This window comes from Mobula hypostoma, chromosome 8 (assembly GCF_963921235.1).
Source record: "Mobula hypostoma chromosome 8, sMobHyp1.1, whole genome shotgun sequence".
Taxonomy (NCBI): Eukaryota; Metazoa; Chordata; class Chondrichthyes; order Myliobatiformes; family Myliobatidae; genus Mobula; species Mobula hypostoma.
The window spans coordinates 30,082,117-30,107,680 of NC_086104.1; the positions used below are offsets into that span (position 1 = coordinate 30,082,117).

A 25,564-nucleotide genomic window follows, 5' to 3' on the forward strand; every position below is an offset into this window, starting at 1 on the left:
ACCTCCCGTGCCGCCCAGTGTTGTATCTCGGTTAGACCATAAGACCATAAGGTATAGGAGCAGAATTAGGCCATTTGGCCCATCGAGTCTCCTCTGCCATTTCATCATGGCTGATCCACTTTTCCTGTCAGCCACAATCTCCAGATTTCTCCCCGTATCCCTTCATGCCCTCAGCAATCAAGAGTCTATCAACTTCTCCCTTATATGTATATAAAGGTTTGACCTCTGAAAGCTGCCTGTGGCAACGAATTCCACAGGTTCGCCATTCTCTGGCTAAAGGAATTCGTCCGCATCAGAATTTTAAAAGGATACCCCTCTGTTCTAAGGCTGTGACCTCTAGTCTTAGACTCTCATTCTTCTGAATTCTAGTGAATACAAGCCCAAAGTGATCAAACACTCTTCATAAAACAAGCCATTCAAACCTGGAATCATTTTTGAGAACCTTGTTTGAATCCTCTCTAGTTTTAGCACACCCTTTCTAAGATAACGGGCCCAAACCTACTCACAATACTCCAAGTGAGGCCTCACCAGTGCTTTATAAAATCTCAAAATTACATCCTTGCTTTTATATTCTAGTCCTCTTGAAATGAATGCTAGCATTGCATTTGCCTTCCTACCTTAGACTCAACCTGCAAATTAACCTTTAAAGAATTCTGCACAAGGACTACCAAATCCCTTTGCGTCTCAGTATTTTTATTTTCTCTCCATTTAGAAAATAATCAACCTTTTCATTTCTTCTACCAAAGTGCGTGACCATATACTTCTCGACACCATATTCCATCTGCCACCATTCTCCTAAGTCTTCTGTTGCCTTTCTACTTTCCCAAAACTACCTGCCCCTCCACCTATCTTCATATCATCTGCAAACCTGGCAATAAAGCCTTCAATTCCACCATCCAAATCATTGACATATGATGTAAAAAGAATTGGTCCCAACACAGACCCCTCTGAAACACCACTAGTCACCGGCAGCCAACCAAAAAAGGCTCTGTTTATTCCCACTCTTTGCCTCCTGCCAATTAGCTACAGCTTTATCCATGCTAGAACCTTTCCTGTAATACCATGGGCTTGTAGCTTGTTAAGCAGCCTCATGTGTGGCGCCTCGTCAAAGCCTTCTGAAACTCCAAGTACACAACATCAGCCGATTCTCCTTTGTCTACCTTGCTTGTTATTTCTTCAAAGAATTCCAACTGATCTGTCAGACAAGATTTTCCTTTGAGGAAACCATGCTGGCTCCAGCCTAGTTTAGCATGTGCCTCCAAGTACACCGAGACCTCAATTGACTCCAAGTTTAAGTTTATGTTAACCTATGTTTGTCCTGTTTATTGTACTGTGCTGTGGCAAAAAGCCAATTTTTATGGCATTTATGATATGTATACCGATGACAATAAACTTGACTTGCCTCTACCCTCAGATGGTGTCAGAAGAAGTGGAAAGAAAAGTGTGTGTCTCTTTTTTAAAATGTCCCTTCTGTGCGCTGAACAGTGGATACAATAATAAACATGTTTTCAATTCTGCAGAATTGTTCAGTAATCATGCTTTACAATTTGGGTTGAAGAAAATTTTTGGTAAAGAACAGCCCTCACCTGTACCAGAAAATATAAATGGTTGACTTGCTCCATGAGATCAGTATACATTGTTTCAAGCCAATGTCCAATAAATCACGGGAATGTAAATGAGAAAGTTGAAGGCAGAATATTGGTAAAGTATCAGTGTGAAACGTGTGGAAGGAAGAGAAGTTGCTTTAATTTCTCTAGTAGTAGCTCTCAACTGCTCCTTAAATATCCAAATTGCAGTCACATCCTCATTGTATCTTTTGTACATTTGTTTTGGCATTTGATTTTTTTTAAAATAACTGTGTACATATTAAAAATCAGGGTGATGGGTCGTGGTCAAAAGTGCAAGCCGAAGTTGGAAACAGGAGTGGCAAGCAACAACTTATCACAAGGAACTTTACACTCTGGCATAGAATGTCCTTTGCATGCTCACAGACAATGTTTGTGCACAATGTACAGATAAGGGGAATTTGGCTGCTTTGGACTTTAACACCTTTCTTTCGTAAGCAAGCACCACCAGATACAAAACTGAAAAACATGCTTTTAGTTTGGGTGCTTGTTGTCAAAACAGTGTGAGTATCATTCTAAGTGCGGTTATTGCCTTTTTAATGTAGGTCTGGAATAAAAAGAAAGAAATCTATCTCCACCTTATTGATTTGCAACAGGTAACCAGTGGAACTGTGTATATGGCATTAAAATAGGCAATTATTTGGTTAAGGACATGTGCACTTTTTGACCTTGAGTCCAAACAACTCATAACCAAGGTGATTGCTGAGCGCAGAATAACGTTTGTTTGTTCAGACTGCACACCCATAACAGGAGAGCTGTGACTGGTGGGATTCAAACTGTGGCTTCTGAAGACACTAAGTGATTTTCATTCAGTCCAGTGTTGCACAACACAGATTACACCACGCCGGGATTGAAGCCACTCGAGTTTCTTTCTAAATCCTATGTCCCTTGCTTTCCAGGGCTGGGAGGGTAGTGTGCAGGGGCAGGTTGTCTAAATAAGCTTAAAATGCTTCAGGTGCTGGGGAGGAGGGGAAAAGGTATTGGCTGATACATGCCTTCAAAAAAAATTCTGAAGGGCAGAAGCTGTGGATACACTTCCTCTAGTGACATTACCATGCCTTTACCACCTGATCTCTTTGTCCCCACCCGATCACAGCATATCCCTTGTTCTCTGCCTCCCTTTCAGTTCTCTGCAAGTTTGCTCATGTCTGGCCCCGAAAAGCCTGAGTCTGAATTCCACGACAAAAGGATATAGAGCAGACAAGATTCTTCAGAAATTGGACTGACCCCAGATTTGCTCATGTCTATTTTCAATTTTGTTCTTAGTTCTAATTAAAGACCATTGACCTGTAAAATCACCTCTGTTCAGTCGCCCCAGGAGCTGCCTGAACAGGCTTGGTAACAATGTTGAGATTGGTCCTTAGTGATCAGACTGCTGTGATTTCAGTATCCCTTCCTCTTTGTTTTTTTTCTTTACAGTTGCATATGCCAATAGTGGAGTATGTAGCCTTTCTAATATTTGCCTTCTCTCTCTCTTGTATTCATTCCATCGAACTCCTCCATTTTCCCTGCAGAGTTCAGAGAGGTCATTTTCCCTTTATCCCACTTTAATTTGTTTGTTAATCCAGTTAGTGTCCTGTTTGTTTAGCCTAAACAAATTGATTTTTGGCTGTTTGTCCTACATACTCAGTCAAGGTTCATGTGCAATATTAAAGGAAAAATTATCTTAACAACATGGTGTGGAATTCCATGATACAAAGGTATTTGTTCCGTTGATCTAACATATTTTAAGGTGCAGTTACTCACAGATGAAACCTGCTGACTCATCTGGAGAAGTAATTATCACATGTTTGCCTTTATGGTTTGTTCTTCTGGTTCTTTAAATCATTGCTGAGTTATAATAAACAATGATCCTCTTAAAGTCACAGAATCATACAAGTGCTTTAGTCCACCATGTCCATGTCTACCATTAACTACTTCTCCACATTAATCCCATTTATCACCACTTGGTCTGTAGCCTTCAGTACACTGGTTATTCAAATCATTATCAAAATGCTCTGAGAGTACTTGCATCCACATTTATTCAAGGAGATTCCAACCATCCACTGAGTGAAATAGTTCTTTGTTAGATCCCTTTTAAACCTCTTGCCCTTTACCCTAATCCAATGCTTTCCAGCTTAACATACTTAATTTTATTTATTTATTTATTTATTGAGATACAGCATGGAACCAGCCCTTCTGGCCTTTGGAACCGAGCTGCCCAGCAACTCCCAAATTAATCCGAGTTTAATCACGGGACAATTTACAATGACTAATTAACTTACCAACCAGTAGGACTCTTGACTGTGGAAGGAAAGCAGAGTACCCAGAGGAAAACCATGTGGTCACAGGGAGAATGTACAAATCCTTAAGGTGGTGGGAATTGAACCTGGGTCGCTGGTACGATAAAGCGTTGTGCTAACCACAATGCCACCATGCTGACCTACTTCTGCTATGGGAAAGATTTCCTATTATCTTCCCTATATGTGCTCCTCATAATTTTGTATTCCTCCATTAGGTTCCCCCTCAGCTTCACCAACTCCAAGTTCAACCTATCCTCTCTCCCTCATTCCATTCAGGGCATGCTTTCAGCACTAGTGACCACGGTTCAATTCCTGTCTGGAGGAAGTTTATACATTCTCCCATGACAGCGTGGTTTTATTCTAGGTGCTCCAGTTTCCTCACACATTCCAAAGACACAGTAGGTTAGTTGATTAATTGGTGTAATTGTGTTGTGGGGGCTCTTTTGGCTGGAAAGACCTGTTACTGTGCTGTATAATCTCCTCTGCATCCTCCCTAATGCAATCAATTCCACTTTATAGTCTGTTGAAAGAAAATTGTACAAAGAGAGTTGAAAAAGAATTATTTCTATTGTTTTGCACTACTTGTTTAATTTAGCTATTATATATACTAACTGTAATTCACAGGTTTTTCTTTCTATTATCATGTATTGCATTGTACTGCTGCTGCAAAATTAACAAATCTCATGACATATGCCAGTGATATTAAACCTGATTCTGATTCTGAGTACTCCAGTTGTGATCTAACCAATTTTTCGTAAAAGTTGTACTATAATGTCCCTGCAAAATGAAATTAGCAAGGCTAAGAAAGGAGGGTCATGATAAATCACTGGCAGACAAGATTAAGGTAAATTCGAAGGAACAGTATAGCAGAGACAAAAGAATAACCAGGGAAATAAAATGGCCCATTAGCGACAACCAGGACAATACCAGAAGATGTCTATGCTCACAAGAAAATGAATGTCAGGGCTGCATATGGTGGCATATATGTAATTTGATAATAAATTTGCTTTGCACTTTGAAAATGAATCAGATTACATATTTGTCACCATATGCAGCCCTGACATTCATTTTATTGTGAGCATAGACAGTAAATCCAAGAAACATAATACAATCAACGAAAGACCGCAAAAACAAAGGAGCTGGTCGTGGACCACAGGAGGAACGGAGACATCAATGGATCTGAGGTTGAGAGGGGAAACAGCTTTAAGTTCCTCGGTATAAGACCATAAGATATAAGACATAAGACATAGGAACAGAATTAGACCATCTGGCCCATTGAGACTGCTCCACCATTCAATCATGGCTGATCCTTTTTTACTCTCCTCATCAACCCCAGTTCCCATCCTTCTCCCTGTAACCTTTGATACCATGTCCAAAAAAAACCTATCAATCTCTGCCTTAAATACACCCAGCAACCTGGCCTCCACAGCTGCATGTGACAACAGATTCCACAAATTCACCACCCCCTGGCTAAAGAACTTTCTCTGCATCTCTGTTTTGAATGGACACCCCTCTAGCCTGAGGCTGTGACTTCTTGTCCTAGACGCTCCCACCATGGGAACCATCCTTTTCACATCTACTCTGTCTAGGCCTTTCAACATTCAAAAGGTTTCAGTGAAATCTCCTCTCATCCTTCTGAATTCCAGCAAATACAGACCCAAAGCTATCAAACGTTCCTCATATGATAACTCTTTCATTCCTTGAATCATCCTTGTGAACCTTCTCTGGAGGAGGAATTTATTTTGCCAGAGGGTAGTGAATCCATGAAATTCATTGCCACAGACAGTTGTGAATACCAAGTCATTGGGTATATTTAAAGCAGAAGTTGTTGATTAGGCATCAAAGGTTACAGAAAGAAGGCAGGAGAATGGGGTTGAGAGGGAGAATAGATCAGCCGTGTTCATATAGTGGAGCAGGCTTGAAGGGCTAAATGGCCTAATTCTGCTCTTATATCTTATGGTTTTATAAATCCCCCAGGACCAGATGGGATTCATTGCATGCTGCTTGAGTAGTAAGGGAAGAGGTTGCTCGGGCTCTGGCTGAGATTTAAAAATCTTTGGTGGACACAGGCGAAATACTAGATCAGAATCAGGTTTATTATCACCAGCATGTGACGTGAAATTTGTTAACTTAGCAGCAGCAGTTCAATGCAACACATAATCTAGCAGAGAGAGAGAAAAAATAATAAATAAAATAAAAACATAATAATAAATAAACAAGTAAATCAATTACATATATTGAATAGACTTTTTAAAATGTGTAAAAAAACAGAAATACTGTGTATTAAAAACAGTGAGGTAGTGTCCAAAGCTTCAATGTCCATTTAGGAATCGGATGGCAGAGGGGAAGAAGCTGTTCCTGAATCATTGAGTGTGTGCCTTCAGGCTTCTATATCTCCTCCCTGATGGTAACAGTGAGAAAACGGCATGCCCTGGGTGCTGGAGATCCTTAGTAATGGATGCTGCCTTTCTGAGACACTGCTCCCTGAAGATGTCCTGGGTACTTTGTAGGCTAGTACCCACGATGGAGCTGACTAGATTCACAACCTTCTGTAGCTTCTTTCAGTCCTGTGCTGTAGCCCCTCCATACCAGACAGTGATGCAGCCTGTCAGAATGCTCTCCACAGTACAACCATAGAAGTTTTTAAGTGTATTTGTTGACATGCCAAATCTCTTCAAACTCCTAACAAAGTATAGCTGCTTTCTTGCTTTCCTTATAACTACATTGATATGTTGGGACCAGGTTAGATCCTCAGAGATCTTGACACCTAGGAACTTGAAACTGCTCATTCTCTCCACTTCTGATCCCTCTATGAGGATTGGTATGTGTTCTTTCGTCTTACCCTTCCTGAAGTCCACAATCAGCTCTTTCATCTTACTGACGTAGAGTGCCAGGTTGTTGCAGTGGCACCGTTCCACGAGTTGACATATCTCACCGCTGTATGCCCTCTTGTCGCCACCTGAGATTCTACCAACAATGGCTGTATCATCAGCAAATTTGTAGATGGTATTTGAGCTATGCCTAGTCACACAGTCATGTGTACACAGAGAGTAGAGCATTGGGCTAAGCACACACTCCTGAGGTGCACCAGTGTGTCAGCGAGGAGGATATGTTATCACCAATCCGCACAGACTGTGGTCTTCTGGTTAGGAAGTTGAGGACCCAATTGAAGAGGAAGGTACAGAGGCCCAGGTTCTGCAACTTCTCAATCAGGATTGTGAGAATGATGGTATTTAATGCTGGGCTATAGTCGATGAACAGCATCCTGACGTAGGTGTTTGTGTTGTCTAGGTGGTCTAAAGCTGTGTGGAGAACCATTGAGATTGCATCTGCCGTTGACCTATTGTGACGATAGGCAAATTGCAATGGGTCCAGGTCCTTGCTGAGGCAGGAGTTCATATAAATATATATATATGTATATTAGCAAAATTCAAGATTCAAGGTTGTTTAATGTTATTTCCAGTATACAAGTGTAAAAGAGAACAAAATAATTGTTAGTCTGGATCTGATGCAGCACAATAAGATAAAGAACACAATAATAATTTTTTTAAAACACAATAAATATAAATATATAACATTGTTTATATACACAGACTGATTGTATGTCCTTAAAGTAACACTTGGCACAGGAGTGTCTGTACATAAAAGTGGCTGACAGAAAATTACAAAGTTGTGGTGGTTGGGGGTGTGGAAGGGTGGGTTAGGCAGGTGAAGGTGTTGATTAGACTTACTACTTGGGGAAAATTTTTGAGTCTGGTGGCGCTGGTGTGCAAGATATGTAGCCTCCTTTCTGATGGGAGTGGGACAAACAATCTATGAGCAGGGTAGGTGGGATCCTTTATGATGTTACTGGCCCTTTTCTGTCACCTTTCTGTATATATGTCCTTGATGACGGGTAGTCTGGTGCCAATGATGATGGCAGTTTTGACTATCTGCTGTAGAGCCTTCCTGTTCACTGCAGTCCGGTTTCCATACCATGTAATGATACAGCTTGTTAGGATGCTCTCTACTGCCCACCTACAAAATGATGTGAATGTAAATGTGCATAGTCTAGCTCTCCTCTGCCTCCTCATAAAGTAGAGCTTCCCTCGTTGTATAGAACTCTGTTCTTGGACCGTGTGAGGTTGTGCGAGATGTGCACTCTCAGGAATTTGAAACTGCTTGCAGTTTCCACTGCTGTCTTATGATGTAAAGAGGGGTGTCAGTGGTGCAAATTCTCCTGAAGTCAATAACTATCTCCTTTGTCTTGTTGATATTGCAGAAGTGTTTATTTGCCTGGCACCAGGCCTTGAGCTATTCCACCTCCTCCCTGTAGGCTGCCTCATCGTTGGTGATCAAACCGACCATTGTCGTGTCATCGGCAAACTTGACAATGTGATTATGGGTGTTTGACCTTGCAGTCATGTGTGAGCAGAGTGTACAGCAGAGGGCTTAGCACATAGCTCTGGGGGGCACCAGTGTTGAGGATGATGCAGAGGGAGGAGCAATTGTACAGAAGAGGGAGTTGTATGACATGTATAGGAAACAGGGAGTAAATAAGATGCTTGAGGAGAATAAGAAGTGCAAGAAAATACTTAAGAAAGAAATCAGGAGGGCTAAAAGAAGACATGAGGTTGCCTTGGCGGTCAAAGTGAAGGATAATCCAAAGAGCTTCTACAGGTATATTAAGAGCAAAAGGATTGTAAGGAATAAAATTGGTCCTCTTGAAGATCAGAGTGGTCGGCTATGTGTGGAACCAAAGGAAATGGGGGAGATCTTAAATAGGTTTTTTGCGTCTGTATTTACTAAGGAAACTGGCATGAAGTCTATGGAATTAAGGGAAACAAGTAGTGAGATCATGGAAACTGTACAGATTGAAAAGGAGGAGGCGCTTGCTGTCTTGAGGAAAATTAAAGTGGATAAATCCCCGGGACCTGACAGGGTGTTCCCTCGGACCTTGAGGGAGACTAGTGTTGAAATTGCAGGGGCGCTGGCAGAAATATTTTAAATGTCGCTGTCTGCAGGTGAGGTGCCGGAGGATTGGAGAGTGGCTCAAGTTGTTCCGTTGTTTAAAAAAGGATCAAAAAGTAATCCGGGAAATTATAGGCCGGTAAGTTTAACGTCGGTAGTAGTTAAGTTATTGGAGGGAGTACTAAGAGACAGAATCTACAAGCATTTGGATAGACAGGGACTTATTAGGGAGAGTCAACATGGCTTTGTGTGTGGTAGGTCATGTTTCACCAATCTATTGGAGTTTTTCGAGGAGGTTACCAGGAAAGTGGATGAAGGGAAGGCAGTGGATATTGTCTACATGGACTTCAGTAAGGCCTTTGACAAGGTCCCGCATGGGAGGTTAGTTAGGAAAATTCAGTCGCTAGGTATACATGGAGAGGTGGTAAATTGGATTAGACATTGGCTCAATGGAAGAAGCCAAAGAGTGGTAGTAGAGGATTGCTTCTCTGAGTGGAGGCCTGTGACTAGTGGTGTGCCACAGGGATCAGTGCTGGGTCCATTGTTATTTGTCATCTATATCAATGATCTGGATGATAATGTGGTAAATTGGATCAGCAAATTTGCTGATGATACAAAGATTGGAGGTGTAGTAGACAGTGAGGAAGATTTTCAGAGCCTGTAGAGGGACTTGGACCAGCTGGAAAAATGGGCTGAAAAATGGCAGATGGAGTTTCATACAGACAAGTGTGAGGTATTGCACGTTGGAAGGACAAACCAAGGTAGAACATACAGGGTTAATGGTAAGGCACTGAGGAGTTCAGTAGAACAGAGGGATCTGGGAATACAAATACAAAATTCCCTAAAAGTGGCGTCACAAGTAGATAGGGTCGTAAAGAGAGCCTTTGGTACATTGGCCTTTATTCTTTCTTTTTAAATCTTTTTATTGAATTAGTACACAAAAGGTAAACCATATGGGCACTGATACACTGTTGCAATATAACTTTACAAGAAAAATAATAATACACAAAAAGAAGTTAGTACAAACAGTGCAGTTTAGATATAAAATAACAAGGTAATATAATAGTATACTAATTTTCATACATATCAATAAGGAAAAGAAAAAAAAAACCAAAAAAAACCCCAAAAAAAACCCTACCGTGCAACTAATCTAAAAAGCAAAGCAAAGCAATGGGCTAACTAGGTATCAAGTAGAGTTAAACAACTTAAAACAATCACGTCCTCAAACCCGACCTCCATTAAGAACAGTTAAAAAGCAAGAAGGGAATGTAAATATGGACAGAGAAAGAAAAAAAGTTACATTAAATGAAAATGTTGAATAAAAGATCTCCAAGTCTTTTCAAATTTAACTGAAGAATCATAAAGATTACTTCTAACTTTTTCCAAATTTAAACATAGTATCGTCTGGGAAAACCAAAAGAACGTAGTTGGAGTATTAATCTCCTTCCAATGTTGTAAAATACATCTTTTCGCCATTAAAGTAAGAAATGCAATCAATCTATGGGCTGAAGGGGAAAGATTACTGGAAATTTTAGGTAATCCAAAGATAGCAGTAATAGGATGGGGAGAAATATCTATATTCAATACCTTTGAAATAATATTAAAAATGTCTTTCCAAAAAGTTTCCAAAGTAGGACAGGCCCAAAACATATGAGTTAAGGAAGTTATCTCCCCATGACATCTGTCACAAAGAGGGTTAATATGAGAATAAAAACGAGCTAATTTATCTTTAGACATATGTGCTCTATGGACAACTTTAAATTGAATTAGAGAGTGTTTAGAACAGATAGAGGAAGTATTGACTAGTTGTAAAATATGCACCCAGTCATCCACCGAAATAATAAAGCCCAATTCCTTTTCCCAATCTGACCTAATCTTATTGAATGGAGCTTTCCTAAGTTTCATGATAATATTATAAATAATAGCCGTTACACCTTTCTGAGATGGATTAAGGTTAATTATAGTATCTAAAATATATGTAGGAGGTAGCGTCAGAAAGGAAGAGAGTATAGTACTTAGGAAATTTCTAACTTGGAGATATCTAAAAAAAATGTATTCTTGGTAAGTTATATTTGTTAGATAATTGTTCAAAAGACATAGGGAACCATCTAAAAATAAATCCAAAAACTGTGAAATACCATTAGTCTTCCAAATTTGAAAGGCATGGTCCGTAGAAGAGGGAGGAAAGAATATGTTGCCTAAAATAGGAATCGCAAGCCCAAATTGATTAAGATCGAAAAATTTTCGGAATTGAAACCTAATACATAAGGTATATTTAACTATCGGGTTACAAACCTGTTTGTAGCGTTTCAAATCAAAAGGAAGAGAAGAACCTAAAATGAAGCCAAGTGCATAACCTTGAGCAGATTGTAATTCCAATACTACCCATTTAGGAATGGATAGTGTATCTTGATCAAGTAACCAAAATTTCATGTGTCGAATATTAATTTGCCCAATAATAGAACCTAAAGTTAGGTAATGCCAAGCCTCCATCTCTCTTAGCTTTCTGTAGATGTATTTTACCCAATCTCGGGTTTTTATTTTGCCAAATGAATGAAGAAATTTATTAATCAAAGTATTGAGTATAAGAGCTGGAATGTTATGATGAGGTTGTATAAGGCATTGGTGAGGCCAAATCTGGAGTATTGTGTTCAGTTTTGGTCACCAAATTACAGGAAGGATATAAATAAGGTTGAAAGAGTGCAGAGAAGGTTTACAAGGATGTTGCCGGGACTTGAGAAACTCAGTTACAGAGTAAGGTTGAATAGGTTAGGACTTTATTCCCTGGAGCGTAGAAGAATGAGGGGAGATTTGATAGAGGTATATAAAATTATGATGGGTATAGATAGAGTGAATGCAAGCAGGCTTTTTCCACTGAGGCAAGGGGAGAAAAAAACCAGAGGACATGGGTTAAGGGTGAGGGTGGGTAAGTTTAAAGGGAACATTAGTAGGGGCTTCTTCACACAGGGAGTGGTGGGAGTATGGAATGAGCTGCCAGACGAGGTGGTAAATGCAGGTTCTTTTTTAACATTTAAGAATAAATTGGACAGATACATGGATGGGAGGTATATGGAGGGATATGGTCCGTGTGCAGGTCGGTGGGACTCGGCAGAAAATGGTTCAGCACAGCCAAGAAGGGCCAAAAGGCCTGTTTCTGTGCTGTAGTTTTTCTATGCTTTCTATCCTGACAGCCTGATAGTTTCACAACTATCAGGGAACTATCTACTTCTAGATCTCTCTGTTATGCAACACTCCCCATGGTCCTGTCATTTATTATGTCAGTGTGGCTTGGTTTAACTTCCCAAAATGCATCATTTTGCTCTTGTCTGAGTTAAATTCACCTGCCAATTCCTTTACTCACCTTCCCAGTTGACTACCACTACCTCTCCTTTCCTAATGTCATTATATTTCAGGACATTACTGTTTTCATCCTTGAATTCCAATCCTTAATGACAATAAATACTGACCGGAAGCGTTCATTTAAGGCCTTTCACATCTCCTGAGGTTCCACACATTGACAGCCATACTGATCTTTAAGGGGGACCTATTCTCTCCCTGGTTACCTTTATGTTCTTACAGAATTTCTTTGATACACTGTTGGTCATAAGGTTCCAATCACAAAATCAACCTTCCATCATCAGTCTTTGCCTCCTATTAATATGCCAATTTTAGTCCAATTGCCTGTTTGCATGAGTCTCATGGCCTCTGACCTTTTGTACAAGTCTCCTACGTCAATTTTATAGAAGTCAAAATAGGCTACATCATTCACACTTCCCTTGTCAATATATTTTCTTCATGAAATCTATGCTCTTTCACTTCACCAAACAATTGTAGCAATTGTGCCCAGATATTCTATGGTCCAATTATTTATACATATAAAAGCCTTGGTCACTTTGGCTCATTTTCTATACATGCAGCTTTAAAACTTTTTATTCCACTACCTTCAGTGTAAGTGATAAGTACTTGATTTGGTGCTACATCAAGAGTCAGCTGACAGAGAGAACTCTCTCTCTGTTACACGACCAGAAAACTATCAATTTTACATAGGTATGACTTGCATTTAGTAAATCCAAGCTGGTTTTCTCTATTCAATCTACAATCCAAAAATTCTGCCCTTGATTAGAATTTCTAAAAATTTCCCCACTATTGTGGTTAAACTGCCTGGTCTGTTGTTCCTGAGATCTCCACACCTTTTGTTTGAAGAAGAGTGTAGCACATACAGTTTTCCAGGTCCTAAGCACCACCTAGAACCAATGAAGGACCAGGGTCAGGCCCTCTGAAATTTCCTTACTTCCCTCAGCATCCCAAGCAGACTTGGTGATTTCTGTTCAAATACTTATCTATTCCAGAATCTCAGTTGCATATTCCTTTGAAACACATACAAAATGCTGGAGGAACTCAGTAGGTCTCGACCAAAACCGTTGACTGCATATTCCTTTCCACAGATGCTGCCTGAACTGCTGAGTTCCTCCAGCTTTGTGTATGTGTTACTCCGGATTTCCAGCATCTGTAGAATCTCTTGTGCATATTCCTTTGCTGAAGAGCTGGTTGCATTGTCTTCCTTAGTGAAGTCAGATGTAAATAATGCATATGGAATTTTTTTTACTTCATCATTAAACTTCCTGTAATCAGTGTGATTTTACTGGTGTTAACAATCTGTCATTTACCACAAATTGTTTTTTCTGCTTTTTTTAATTTCTAACTTCTTTTTTCCATATTGGAATGTACCTAGACTGTAGCTGAAACATTTGCATTTTAAAGACCACCACAGTTCAATTACAGTTTATACCAAATCCAGACATGTTCTCATCATTTTGAAATTGGCTGAATTAACTGCTTTTATTTGGGTATTTTCTATATCCTGTTCTTGAAGATTTTATGATTGGCATTTCCTAGACATCCCCCACTGATTCTTGTTCAACTTGGTCTGGCTGTTTTTTGTCAAATCCAAGCCCAGCAGTATTGTTTTCTTCATTCGGCCAGAAGCATACTGATCCAAATCTTTGCAAAGGCCACCAATGAAGGAAGACTGCCAAGATCCTGGCACAGGACCAGACTTGGCAGAGATCCAAACCAGGTATCCAGGCCACCAACCTGATGTTTGAATGGACATGTTGTATCCCAATTCACAATCACGTACATATACCTCAGATGTTCAGAGTAAAATTTTTATTAGTGTACATACATGTCACCACATACAACCCTGAGATTCTTTTTCTGCGGGCATACTTAGCAAATCTGTAGAAGAGTAACTGATAACTGTAAACAAACTGCAAGTGCAGATATAAATAAATAGCAATAAATAACGAGTATAAAATAACAATATAACAGGGTCCTTAAATTAATGTAGTTATCCCCTTTTATTCAAGAGCCTGATGGATGAGGGGTGGTACCCGTTCTTGAATCTGGTAGTGTGAGTCCTGAGGCACCTGTACCTTCTATGTGATGACAGTAGCAAGAAAAGAGCATGGCCTGGGTGGTGAGGATCTTTGATGAGGGATGGTGCTTTTCTATGGCAGTGTTTCATGTAGAAATGCTCAATGGTTGGGAGGGTTTTACCCGTGATATACTGGGCCGAATCCACTACCTTTTGTAGGATTTACCTGTAATGTACTGGGCCAAGTCTTTTAGAATTAGCTGCATTAGATGTGTAGATTAACTGCATTTGTGTGTCTGTAGAATAAATTACTGTGGTGGAATGTAAGTGTTTGCTGTAAATATGATATATGTTAAGGCCTTATCATAATAAGTTACGCAAATTTTACCTTGTACTGAAATATGTAAAATGAACTATAATACGCCATATTGTTACACAAGAATGGTGTTCTTCAAAGTTCAAAATTCAAAGGAAATTAAAATACAAAGTACATACAGTATATGTCCCTATAAGTGACCTTGTGTTTCATTTTCTTGCAGGCACTTACAGGAAAACAAAGAAATACTTTAAAGACTCCTGAGAAGAAAACCCTTGAAAGCTTTTACCTTTGACCACAGAGCTCAAAATCTTATCTTAACAAAGGGTACCGAGCATTGTTTTAAACAGTAAACCATGATAATTATATTCTCCTTTCTATCTAAGGCAAGGAGAGAAGTTTACTGCAGAGCTCAAAGGTTTAAAATAAATATTTAAAGTTAATACAGTTGAAAGAGAGGACACACTGAAACCTTCCTGGAGATCCATGATGTAACTGCAGGAGGAGAAAAAGTCTTGTGGACTAGTAATTAAAGAAATACAAGCATGGCTGTTGAAAAACCTTTGGCTGTGAAGCTATAAATACAACTCCTTTTGAGCAACTGGTACAAATAGGAAGTGTTTTGTACCATTTATATTTCATTTTTGTTTCTCACCCCATGCGCCAGCTATTTTGTCGTCAATGCACTTTTGTTTAAAGACAGTCAACATGTTGTATCCCACTGAAGCCGGTTGGCTCCTGCCTCATATTGTAATCAACAGAGAGCTGAAACACAATATATGTTCTGTACTTTCTGGCTGCCTGAACAAGGAGAAATAAACAATAAAGCATTCACTTCATTATCAATAATTTAAGGATAAATGTTCTATGTAATGGGTGAAGAAAGGGGACTTACTTTGTTACAATTTACCTCTCACACCTCACATCTAATTAAGCAAACTAATACATTTGATAGAAGACTTCTGATTTTTTTTACATTCACTCATTCTGGAGGAGGGAGAGTTGTTGCCAAAGCTGGTATTGATCATCCATCCCTGCCTGCCTGTGAACTTAGGGTTGCTAGGCCATTTAAGAGAGCATTTAAGAATCAATGCTGCAAGAGGACTACAATCTGATCATTGGGTTTGGAGGCTTGAGTGCATCAATGAGCTCTGTTGGCTGAAGTCAGCACATTATGCTTTTCTCTTGGTAGAGTCCATAAGACATAGGAGCAGAATTAGGCCATTCAGCCCATCAAGTCTGCTCCATCGTTCCACCATGGCTGATCCCAAATCCCACTCAACCCCATACACTTGCCTTCTCGCCATATCCTTTGATGCCCTGACCAATCAGGAAACTATTAACTTCCCCCATAAGTATACACATAGACGGCCTCCACCGCAGTCTGTGGCAGAGCCTTCCACAGATTTACTACTCTCTGGCTAAAAAAAATTCCTTCTTACCTCTGTTCTAAAGGGTGGCCCCTCAATTTTGAGGTTGCGCCCTCTAGTTCTGGATACCCTCACCATAGGAAACATTCTCTCCACATCCACCCTATCTAGTCCTTTCAACATTTGATAGCTCTCAATGAGATCCCCTGCATTCTTCTAAATTCTAGTGAGTACAGGCCAAAAGCTGCCAAAGACTCCCCATATGTTAACCCCCTTCATTCCTGGGATCATCCTCGTGAACCTTCTCTGGACTCTCTCCAATAACAACACATCCCTTCTGAGGTATGGGGCCCAAAACTGTTGACAATACTCCAAGTGCAGCCTGACAAGTGTCTTATAAAGGCTCAGCATTATCTCCTTGCTTTTATATTCTATTCCCCTTGAAATAAATGCCAACATTTAATTTGCCTTATATACCACAAACTCAACCTGTAAATTAACCTTCTGGGAGTCTTGCACGAGGACTAAATCCCTCTGCACCTCTGATGTTTGAAGCTTCTCCCCATTTAGATAATAGTCCATACTATTGTTCCTTTTACCAAAATGTATTATCATACATTTCCCAACACTGTATTCCATCTGCCACTTTTCTGCCCATTCTTCCAATTTGTCTAAGTCCTGCTGCAATCGCATTGCTGCCTCAGCACTCTCTACCTCTCCATCTATCTCTGTATCATCCGCAGACCTTGCCACAGAACCATCAGTTCCAGTATCCAAATCATTGACAAACTATGTGAAAAGTAGCAGTCCCAATACTGACCCCTGAGGAACACCACTAGTCACTGGCAGCCAACCAGAAAAGGCCCCTTTAATTCTCACTCGCTGCCTCCTACCTGTCACTCTTTGGACTCCTTCCCTCCCTAGACTCCTCATACAGGTGTAATAATTAATTAACTGAATTTTAAATTGCACGCTGGCTTCACGAAATCTAACTTCCAATCACTGGATCATTAATCCAAACATGAAACTCTGGGTTAGTATGCCAGTAACATAATCGATATGCCACCACAACCAGAGGTTATTTTCAGCCACCACGTTTCTTTCCCCCATCTAGTACATAAAATTACCTTTTGTTCTCCCTTGTAATGCATTCGTGTTTTCACTACTACTCTCGGGAAGGAGGTACTGGGGCCTTAGGTCCTACACCACCAGGTTCAGTTCCAGCCACTATCCTTCAACAATTTGGCTCCTGAACTTGGATAACTTCACTCAACCCCACACTGAACAGATTCCACAACATATGGACTCACTTTCAAGAACTCTACAACTCACGTTTTGAGTATTATTTATTTATTTATTATTGTTATTTGTTTCTTTTTGTATTTGCACAATTTATCTTTGTTTGCACATTGGTTGTTTGTCAGTCTTTATGTGTCGTTTTTCATTCATTCCGTTGTATTTCTCTATTCTACTACGAATGTCTACAAGAAAAATGAATCTCAGGGTAGCATTTGGTGATGCGCGTACTTTGATAGTAAATTTACTTCGAACTTTGAAGTTTAAAAGATGGACATCTAGAGTTAGAGGTCACTAATGTGATGTATGCAACATTTTTGAAAATAGAACACCACAGCACAGATTAGGCCCTTTGGCCCATGATGTTGCATTGACATTATAACCTACTCTAAGATCACACTAACCCTTCCCTCCTGCATATCACTCCATTTTTCTACCACCTATGTGACTATGTAAGAATTTCTTAAATGCCCCAAATGTATTTGTCCCTACCACCATCTCTGGCAGAGTGTTACACACCCAGCACTCTCTGTGTAAAAAAAAAACTTAACCTCTGATATTCCCCACCCCCCACATACTGTCCTCCTATCATCTTAAAATTATGTCAAACAGGTCAAAGGGTAGAGAACAGGCTTAGGATGCCCGCCAGTCCTCCAGGTTGTGGGGTTCAGCCCAGGGCTACCAACCCTGACTGATAAAACAACATTGTGACAGAAACAGCAATGAGTGCGACAGTATTCCTGAGTCTCTACCCAGGACTTGCATGACTGACAGTAGTGAAAATCGAGAAGAAGCTACTGACATGATGAAGGAAGCCCTGAACACCACTGGACATGGAGGCCCTTCATTGTGTCCCTGCATGCCAGTGGAAATGGGCGGTAAGTAAGTCAAAAATCAACCACATTGGTGGGGGTCTCGTGTAACATATCGTCCAATCCCAGCAAGGATAATAGATTTAGGTATGTGAATTAAGTACACTTATTAGCATAATTATCATTACGGAAACAAGATTTTTTTTAATCTCTGATTTATTTATTTACCTAAATTTAATTTTATTAACCAATGTGTGGCTTGAATACATCTCCCAAGATCAATGATTCAAAATTTTGGATATTAGTCCATTAAATTAATCTTAAACTCCTCTCCAAGGAATTACATCTGTCAACTCGGCTTAAGAAACCTGGGTTCATTCCCAGAATTTGTGTCACCTGGAGAGTCAGCATCACAAGGGCCATAAATAGCATCAATGCACAAAGTCTTTTCCCTAAGGTTGGGAAATCAACAACTAGAAGACATAGGTTTACTGTGAGAAGGAAGAGAGTTAATCGCAATCTGAGGGGCAAGTTTTTCACGCTGAGGGTGGTCGATCTATGGAATGAATTGAGGCAGGAATGTTAAAAACATTTAAAAGGCAATTGGCTTGGTTATTAGATAGGAAAGGTTTAGAGGGTTACAGACCCAATGTGGCAAATGGGACTAGCTTTGGTGGATACCTTGGCTGGCATGGATTGGTTGTGTCGAAGGATCTCCTTCTGTAGTGTATGTTTTGTAAGATTGGGAAATACAGAACCAACTGATCTATGGCAAGTTGCTAAAGAGCAATAAGATCATGAATAAACTCTTTTTGGGCTTCTAGCTGGGTACAGGTATCATTCTTAACCAAAGTTTCGATGACAAACTCTACCATCTTCATCAGGGATGATGCTGGGCATGTCTAGTCCGGTGGTATTTATACCCCCATCGTCCATCCCGCCTGATTGGTTAATCCTCATCCAATCAGATTTTCGCTGTCCAACCTTGTTTACAATCGATTTCCAGTTCTTACTTAAATTCGATTCTAAAATTCAATTGTAAACAAGATGGGGCATGGATATATAAAAATGATGGTCTCTCAGAATGAGTTGGGCTGAATGGCCTGTTTCTATGCCGTATGATTATGAAATTCAAGGTGAAATGATGCAGCACATGATCTATATTACAATACCAATACATCGCAAGTAGTTACTCCTAATTATTAAGGACTTATGAATTTGGCCAGTGAGTTTGGCCTGACTCTACAAGACAAATCAGTGGCAGGTGGTTAATTACCCTGGACTATATAAAGTTCACTATGTGTAGACAGAAATGTAACTAAGCAAATTGCATCTGTAACCAAGCATATATTCCTGCCCTATGAAAGGCACATTAGTCTTTCAACATCAAATAATTTTGTGCATCCATAATGGATAATGGCAACAAAGAGCACTGATTTGGTAGGTCTCAGGACAAATGACACAAATCAAAACTATAAACATGAGCTGTAGCTTTACCAGTTTTGTGTACTGTGCAAGGTTTTGTGATCATTTTTAATTCTGTACACTTTTCACCTCAAGAGCACTGGACAAGTAATAAATACTTCACATGGATTGTTAGTTCAGCTGCAGTTTGAACCCAGAATATGTCTGTATTGCTGCTACATCATACAGAAAGCTCAGTTGCTGAGCACAGATTTTTAAATGAATGTTACAAAATAAGATATTAGGTAATTAATAGTAGTATCTTTATCTTTTGGGATCACAGTTCTCTCTTCTTTCAACTCTCCTCTAATTTCTTACACTCGTGAGACAAATGGTTTCATGGGTATCATCAAAGGTAAGGTAGTATGACTCCCGCTCTGAAATGTAGGTAGCCAAGTTGTACAGCCATTCGGCATGTGTGAGCCTTGATGGTGACTTACAACAATCTATTTCACCAACTTCTGACAACTGCGCTTGATACAGACCTGTAAACTGGACTAAAATATTGCACCTGAGCCCAGCCCCTCAATCTTAAACTAATGGTGTGAGTGGGATGTAAACACCATCCACACCATTTGGGAATCATTCTGAAGGCTGAATGTGACCAAGATATGCAAATCAATATACTCCATGCAAGTCAAGTCAAGTTTATTGTCATTTAACTATATACATGTATTTAATGTACTAATGCATATAGAAACGTGATAATGTTTCTCTGAACCTGGGTGTAAAGCAGATTAATACACATAGCACACAATAACTTATGTAGGTAGGGATAAAATCGACAGATGAGTCATGCATAAGTAACAAACTAAAGTGCATAAATTAAATCCTGTAAAGTATGGAACAGATTAACCACTGACACTTCAAATACGATGCGGCAGGGAGTTCAGAAGCCTAATGGCCTAGGGGAAGAAACTGTTTCCCATCCAGACCATTCCTGTTTTTATGCATCAGAGTCTCCTGCCTGACGATAGAAAGTCAAAGAGGATGCTGGGTAGATGGGTGGGATCCTCATTCAGACTGAGATTGTTCTTCTCACACCAATCCACCAGCTGCTCCACTTCCTTTCTGCACTCTGCAGAAGGCTGCAGAGTACAGTGATACTATTCTAAGCCAAAAAAAAATCAGATTGACCTTGAAACTAAGAACTGACAACATAGGCTATTTCCTGAAGTCCAATATTGCTCCTTGGTAAAGGCCAAAAGGAGTTTCAGATGATAATGTATATACAGTGATACTAAACAACTAAATTTTGGGTCGTTTATAGAAATTGATCAGAACTAACCAGTTGAGTGCAGATGTCCAATGAAATGGAAATGGGTCTTGTTACCATAAGACCATGAGATATAGGAGCAGAATTAGGCCACTTGGCCATCGAGTCTGCCCCCCATTCAATCATGACTGATCCTTTCTCCCCTCTTCAGCCCCACTCCCTGGACTTCTCCCCGTAACTTTTGATGCTGTGTGTCAATCTCTGCCTTAAATACACCCAGAGTCCTGGCCTCCACAGCACCCTGTGGAAACAAATTCCACAAATTCACCACCCTCTGGCTAAAGAAATTTCTCTGCATCTTTGTTTTAAATGGATCCTTCTCTCTCTCTGGAAGCTGTGCCCTCTTGTTCTAGACTCCCCCATCATGGGAAACATCATTTCCACATCTACTCTATCTCAGCCTTTCAACATTTGAAAGGTTTCAATGAGATCCCCCCCCCCATCCTTTTAAATTCCAGCGAGTGCAGGCCCACAGCCATCAAACATTCCTTGTTTGATAACCCTTTTATTCCCAGAATCATCCTTGTGAACCTGTCATACGGGGGGAGGGGAGTGCGTTGGGAGCGGACCCAAATGCAAGACACAGACACTAAAGTACTAGGAACAGGACTCGGAGTGTCAAGAAAGCAAGGGAAGTGGGGAAGAAAGGATGCTGGACATTGACACAGGCCCTGGATGACACTAGGATGCAGGGCCTGGGCTAGGACATGGACAAGAAACACGGAACCTGGACAAGGAACTAGGAACAAGGAGCCTGGACTAGTGGCACGGAACTCCGGAACCAGAGCCTGGACAAGGACCCAGACCTGGGTCTTAGTTGGGACTTGGAACCTGGGTCTAAGCTAGGACTCGGGACAAGGATCTTGGCAAGGACAGGACATGGAACTCCTGCACAGGATGAGGCACATGGACAGGACGAGAGCACAAAGCTTTGACTTGGACAGGACAAGGTTCTTGGACGTGGCTTGGACAGAACGAGGGAAGCCCAGCACCGGGCTAGGCGAGGCGCATGGACAGGATGAGAACACGAAGCCTTGACTTGGTCGAGGGAGACAGGAACGCAGAGCCTTGGTCGAGGGAGACAGGAACACAGAGCCTTGGTCGAGGGAGAACAGGAATGCAGAACACAGAGCCTTGGTCTTGGGGGGACAGGAACACAGAACACAGAGCCTTGGTCTTGCGGAGGACAGGAACGCAGAGCCTTGCTTGTGAGAAAACAGGAACATGGAACATAGAGCCGCGACCACTCCTTGGGAACAGGACTTGGGGCCGGGACTCAACACAGAGTCAGGACCCCTCCTAGGGAGCCGGGACTCATACACAGAACACTAAGAGACAGATCTCCACTCAAGGTAGCGGCAAACGGCCGGACCTACCCAGCGGAGGCGTTGGCACAAAGAGACGGTTCCTAACACAAGGTAGTGGCAAATGGCCAGACCTACCTAGCGAAGGCATGGACACAGGGACAGTTCCCAACTCAAGGTAGCGGCAAACAGCTGGACCTACCTAGCGAAGGCATAGGCACAAAGAGACAGTTCCAAACAACGAAAGACAGTTCCTCATCTAGACACAGCAAGGCTCCGGTCTTGCTCTGGCGGTAGAACTTGACAGCAATACAGGCGAGGACGCAGGCAGAAGCTTCAGAAGGAGGGGGAAGGGGGGAAGGGGGAGGGGGGAAGGGGGAATGGGGGAGGGGGGAGGTCAGGTCCAACAACTGAAGCTGAACCCAGGAGCTGATTATGTAGCCAGACCAAAATGGGAATCATGTGCCTCAATTAAGGCACACAACAGGACAAGGGAAAACTGGAAAACCTGGAATAAGGAACATTGGACTGGACCGCGAGCCAGAATGCGGACTTCACAGACCGGACCATGACAGAACCTCCTCTGAACCCTTTCCAATACCAGCATATCTTTTCTTATATGATGAGCTCAAAACTGTTCACAATACTCAAGGTGAGTCCTCACCAGTGCCTTATAAAGCCTCAGCATCACCTCCCTGCGCTTGTATTCTAGACCTCTTGAAATGAATGCTAACATTGCATTTGCCTTCCTCACTACTGACTTAATCTGCAAGTTAACCTTTAGGATATTCTGCACAAGGAGTCCCAAGTCCCCTCGCATCTCAGACTTTTAGATTTTCTCCCTGTTTAGAAAGTAGTCCGCACATTTATTTCTACTACCAAAGTGCATGACAATGCATTTTCCAACATTGTATTTCATTTGTCACTCTCTCGCCCATTCTCCTAATCTGTCCTTCTGTGGCCTACCTGTTTCCTCAACACTACCTGCCCTTCTACCAATCTTTGTATCGTCTGCAAATTTGGCTACAACGCCATCTATTCCATCATCTAAATCATTGATATACAACATGAAAAGAAGCGGTCCCAACACCGACCCCTGCAGAACACCATTAGTCACTGGCAGCCAACCAGAAAAGGATCTTTTTATTCCCACTCTTTGCCCCCCACTAATCATCCAATGCTCTAACATGCTAGAATCTTCCCTTTAATACCATGGGCTTGTAGCTGGTCCAGGTGATTTATGTACCCTTAGGTCTTTCAGCTTCTTGAGCACCTTCTCCTTTGTAATAGTAACTGCACTTTTCTTCCATCACACCCTTCAATATCTGGCACACTGCTAGTGTCCTCCACAGTAACACAGACGCAAAATACCTATTTAGTTCCCTGCCATCTCCTTGTCCCCTGTTATTATTTCTCCTGCCTCATTTTCTTGCAATCCTATATCCACTCTCATCTCACTTTTATTTTTTACATACTTGAAAAGGGTTTTACTTTGATATTGTTTGCTAGCTTGCTTTCATGTCATCTTTTCCCTCCTAAAGATTCTTTGTAAGTTTTTAAGAGCTTCCCAATCCTCTATTTTCCCACTAGTTTTTGCTTTGTTGTATGCCCTCTCTTTTGCTTTTACATCAGCTTTGACTTCCCTCAGATGTACTATTTTGCCATTTGAGTATTTCTTTGTTTGTGGAATGCATCTATCCTGTACCTTCTTCTTTTTCCCAGAAACTTACACTATTGCTGCCCTGCTGTCATCCCTGCCAGCATTTCCTTCCAATTTACTTAGGCCAACTCCTCTCTCATACCACTGTAATTTCCTTTACTCCACTGAAATACTGCTATGTCAGACTTTACTTTCTCCCTATCAAATTTCAAGTTGAACTCAATCATATTGTGATCACTGTCTCCTAAGGGTTCTTTTACCTTAAGCTCCCTGGTCGCCTCCAGTTCATTACGTAACACCCAATCCAGTATAGCTGATCCGCTAGTAGGCTCAATAACAAATTACTTTAAAAAGTCATCTCGTAGTTACATATACGCAGAGCAAGAATGATGACAGGACAGTTGGATTAAACCTTTTAAATGAGTCATACTAATCTCTGCACATGCTGAGCAATTTACAGGGCAAAAGTGATGAACCAGACCATAAAGCTGAAACATACACACTTGAAAGCCTGTGTAAAAAGGGAGACCCAATTGATTCAAGCGGCGATCAATTGGCCGGCCACATGCACACTTGCCATATCCCTGCAATCAATTCAGATCTGTGTGCGAGTAATAAAATGATACCAGTAAATGGGAACTCATTAGTAAGATGAAGTGACAAATAGCAATGGATTCCGGTCCCTTTTCCTCTGGTTACCAGCTCAAGCTAGCTTCAGTAAACTGAAAACGAGCATTTTTTCCCTCTGTTGACATGATTTGCGCAGCGTTTGCAAAGCCGGCATCTTTTCACTTGTGTCTGATTGCCCTTGAGAAAGCAATAGTGAGCCAAGGTAGTTAGCTGCTGCAGTCCATATAATGAAAGTACTCCCATTCTATGAATGTGTAGGGAGTCCAGGATTTTGACCCATTTCTAGGAGCTGATAGATTCCCACTCGTAGTGGCTGCTGGAAATGGGAAAGAGATTCTGAAGATGCTGGAAATCTTGAGGATCCTCCAGACTGATAACGGGTTTCTGCCCGAAACAAAGACTGTTTATTCCTTTCTGTAGATGCTGTCTCACCTACTGAGTTCCTTCCACATTTTTTGTGTGTTGCTGGAACTGGGCTAATTTTCCTGGAAAACATAAGACTGCGAGGTGACCTGTCAGAGGTCTTTAACATTACTGAGAGGTTTGATAGAATGGGTATAAGAAGGCTGTTCCTACTTCACTAGAGCTTTCTGTAGTTGTTAAAACTACAATCAGAACTTCTCAACAGACAAAATGCTCAAACTGAGACACTTGTTGTCACAAGGCGGAGCTGAGGTGAAGAGAACAGATGCCCTTAAGGAGAAGCTCATTAAACACATGAAGGAGAAAGAAAGGAAATGTTATTGGGGTTAGATGAAGGAAATATGAGAAGAGGCTCATGTGCAGCACAAGCACCGGTCTGATGACCTGATTCTGTACTGAACATTAGAAATTATGTACATTTATAACTTTCCTTGCATTAATTAAACCAGTTCTTCCTGTTACCTAGCAACATGACCCTGTTTGGTTATCAATTCATTGCCAGAATTAACTTTGAATTATTTTGTCCCAGGACCTCACTGGAGACCTTCCTCCTATAGTGTCAGCACTTCCCCAGGGGAACTTTAGTTGCAGCTGGCCTTGGTTAAGGACATGTCTGTCAGTGTTAGATCTCTCAGGTTTCTTTCTGAGTATGATTCGCCTTTCCCTCTAGGCACTAATATACTGCTTTATGGATTTAAACATTTTCATTACTGAAAGACTCTGCTGTTTGCTTTTAGTACCATGGAAGAAAGAATTGAGAACAAGTGCTGAATAGTCTG

At 41.0% G+C, this 25,564-nt stretch overlaps 1 long non-coding RNA gene across 2 annotated transcripts in view; it reads left to right on the forward strand.

The window, feature by feature from the left end:
* LOC134350437 (uncharacterized) overlaps positions 1–15,404 on the forward strand; it is a 59,559-nt gene extending 44,155 nt beyond the window's left edge. For both annotated transcript variants that reach the window (XR_010018887.1, XR_010018884.1), the window contains exon 3: positions 14,774–15,404. This is a non-coding gene — a long non-coding RNA (uncharacterized LOC134350437). The remainder of the gene's footprint in view (positions 1–14,773) is intronic.
* The last annotated feature ends 10,160 nt before the right edge of the window (positions 15,405–25,564 follow it).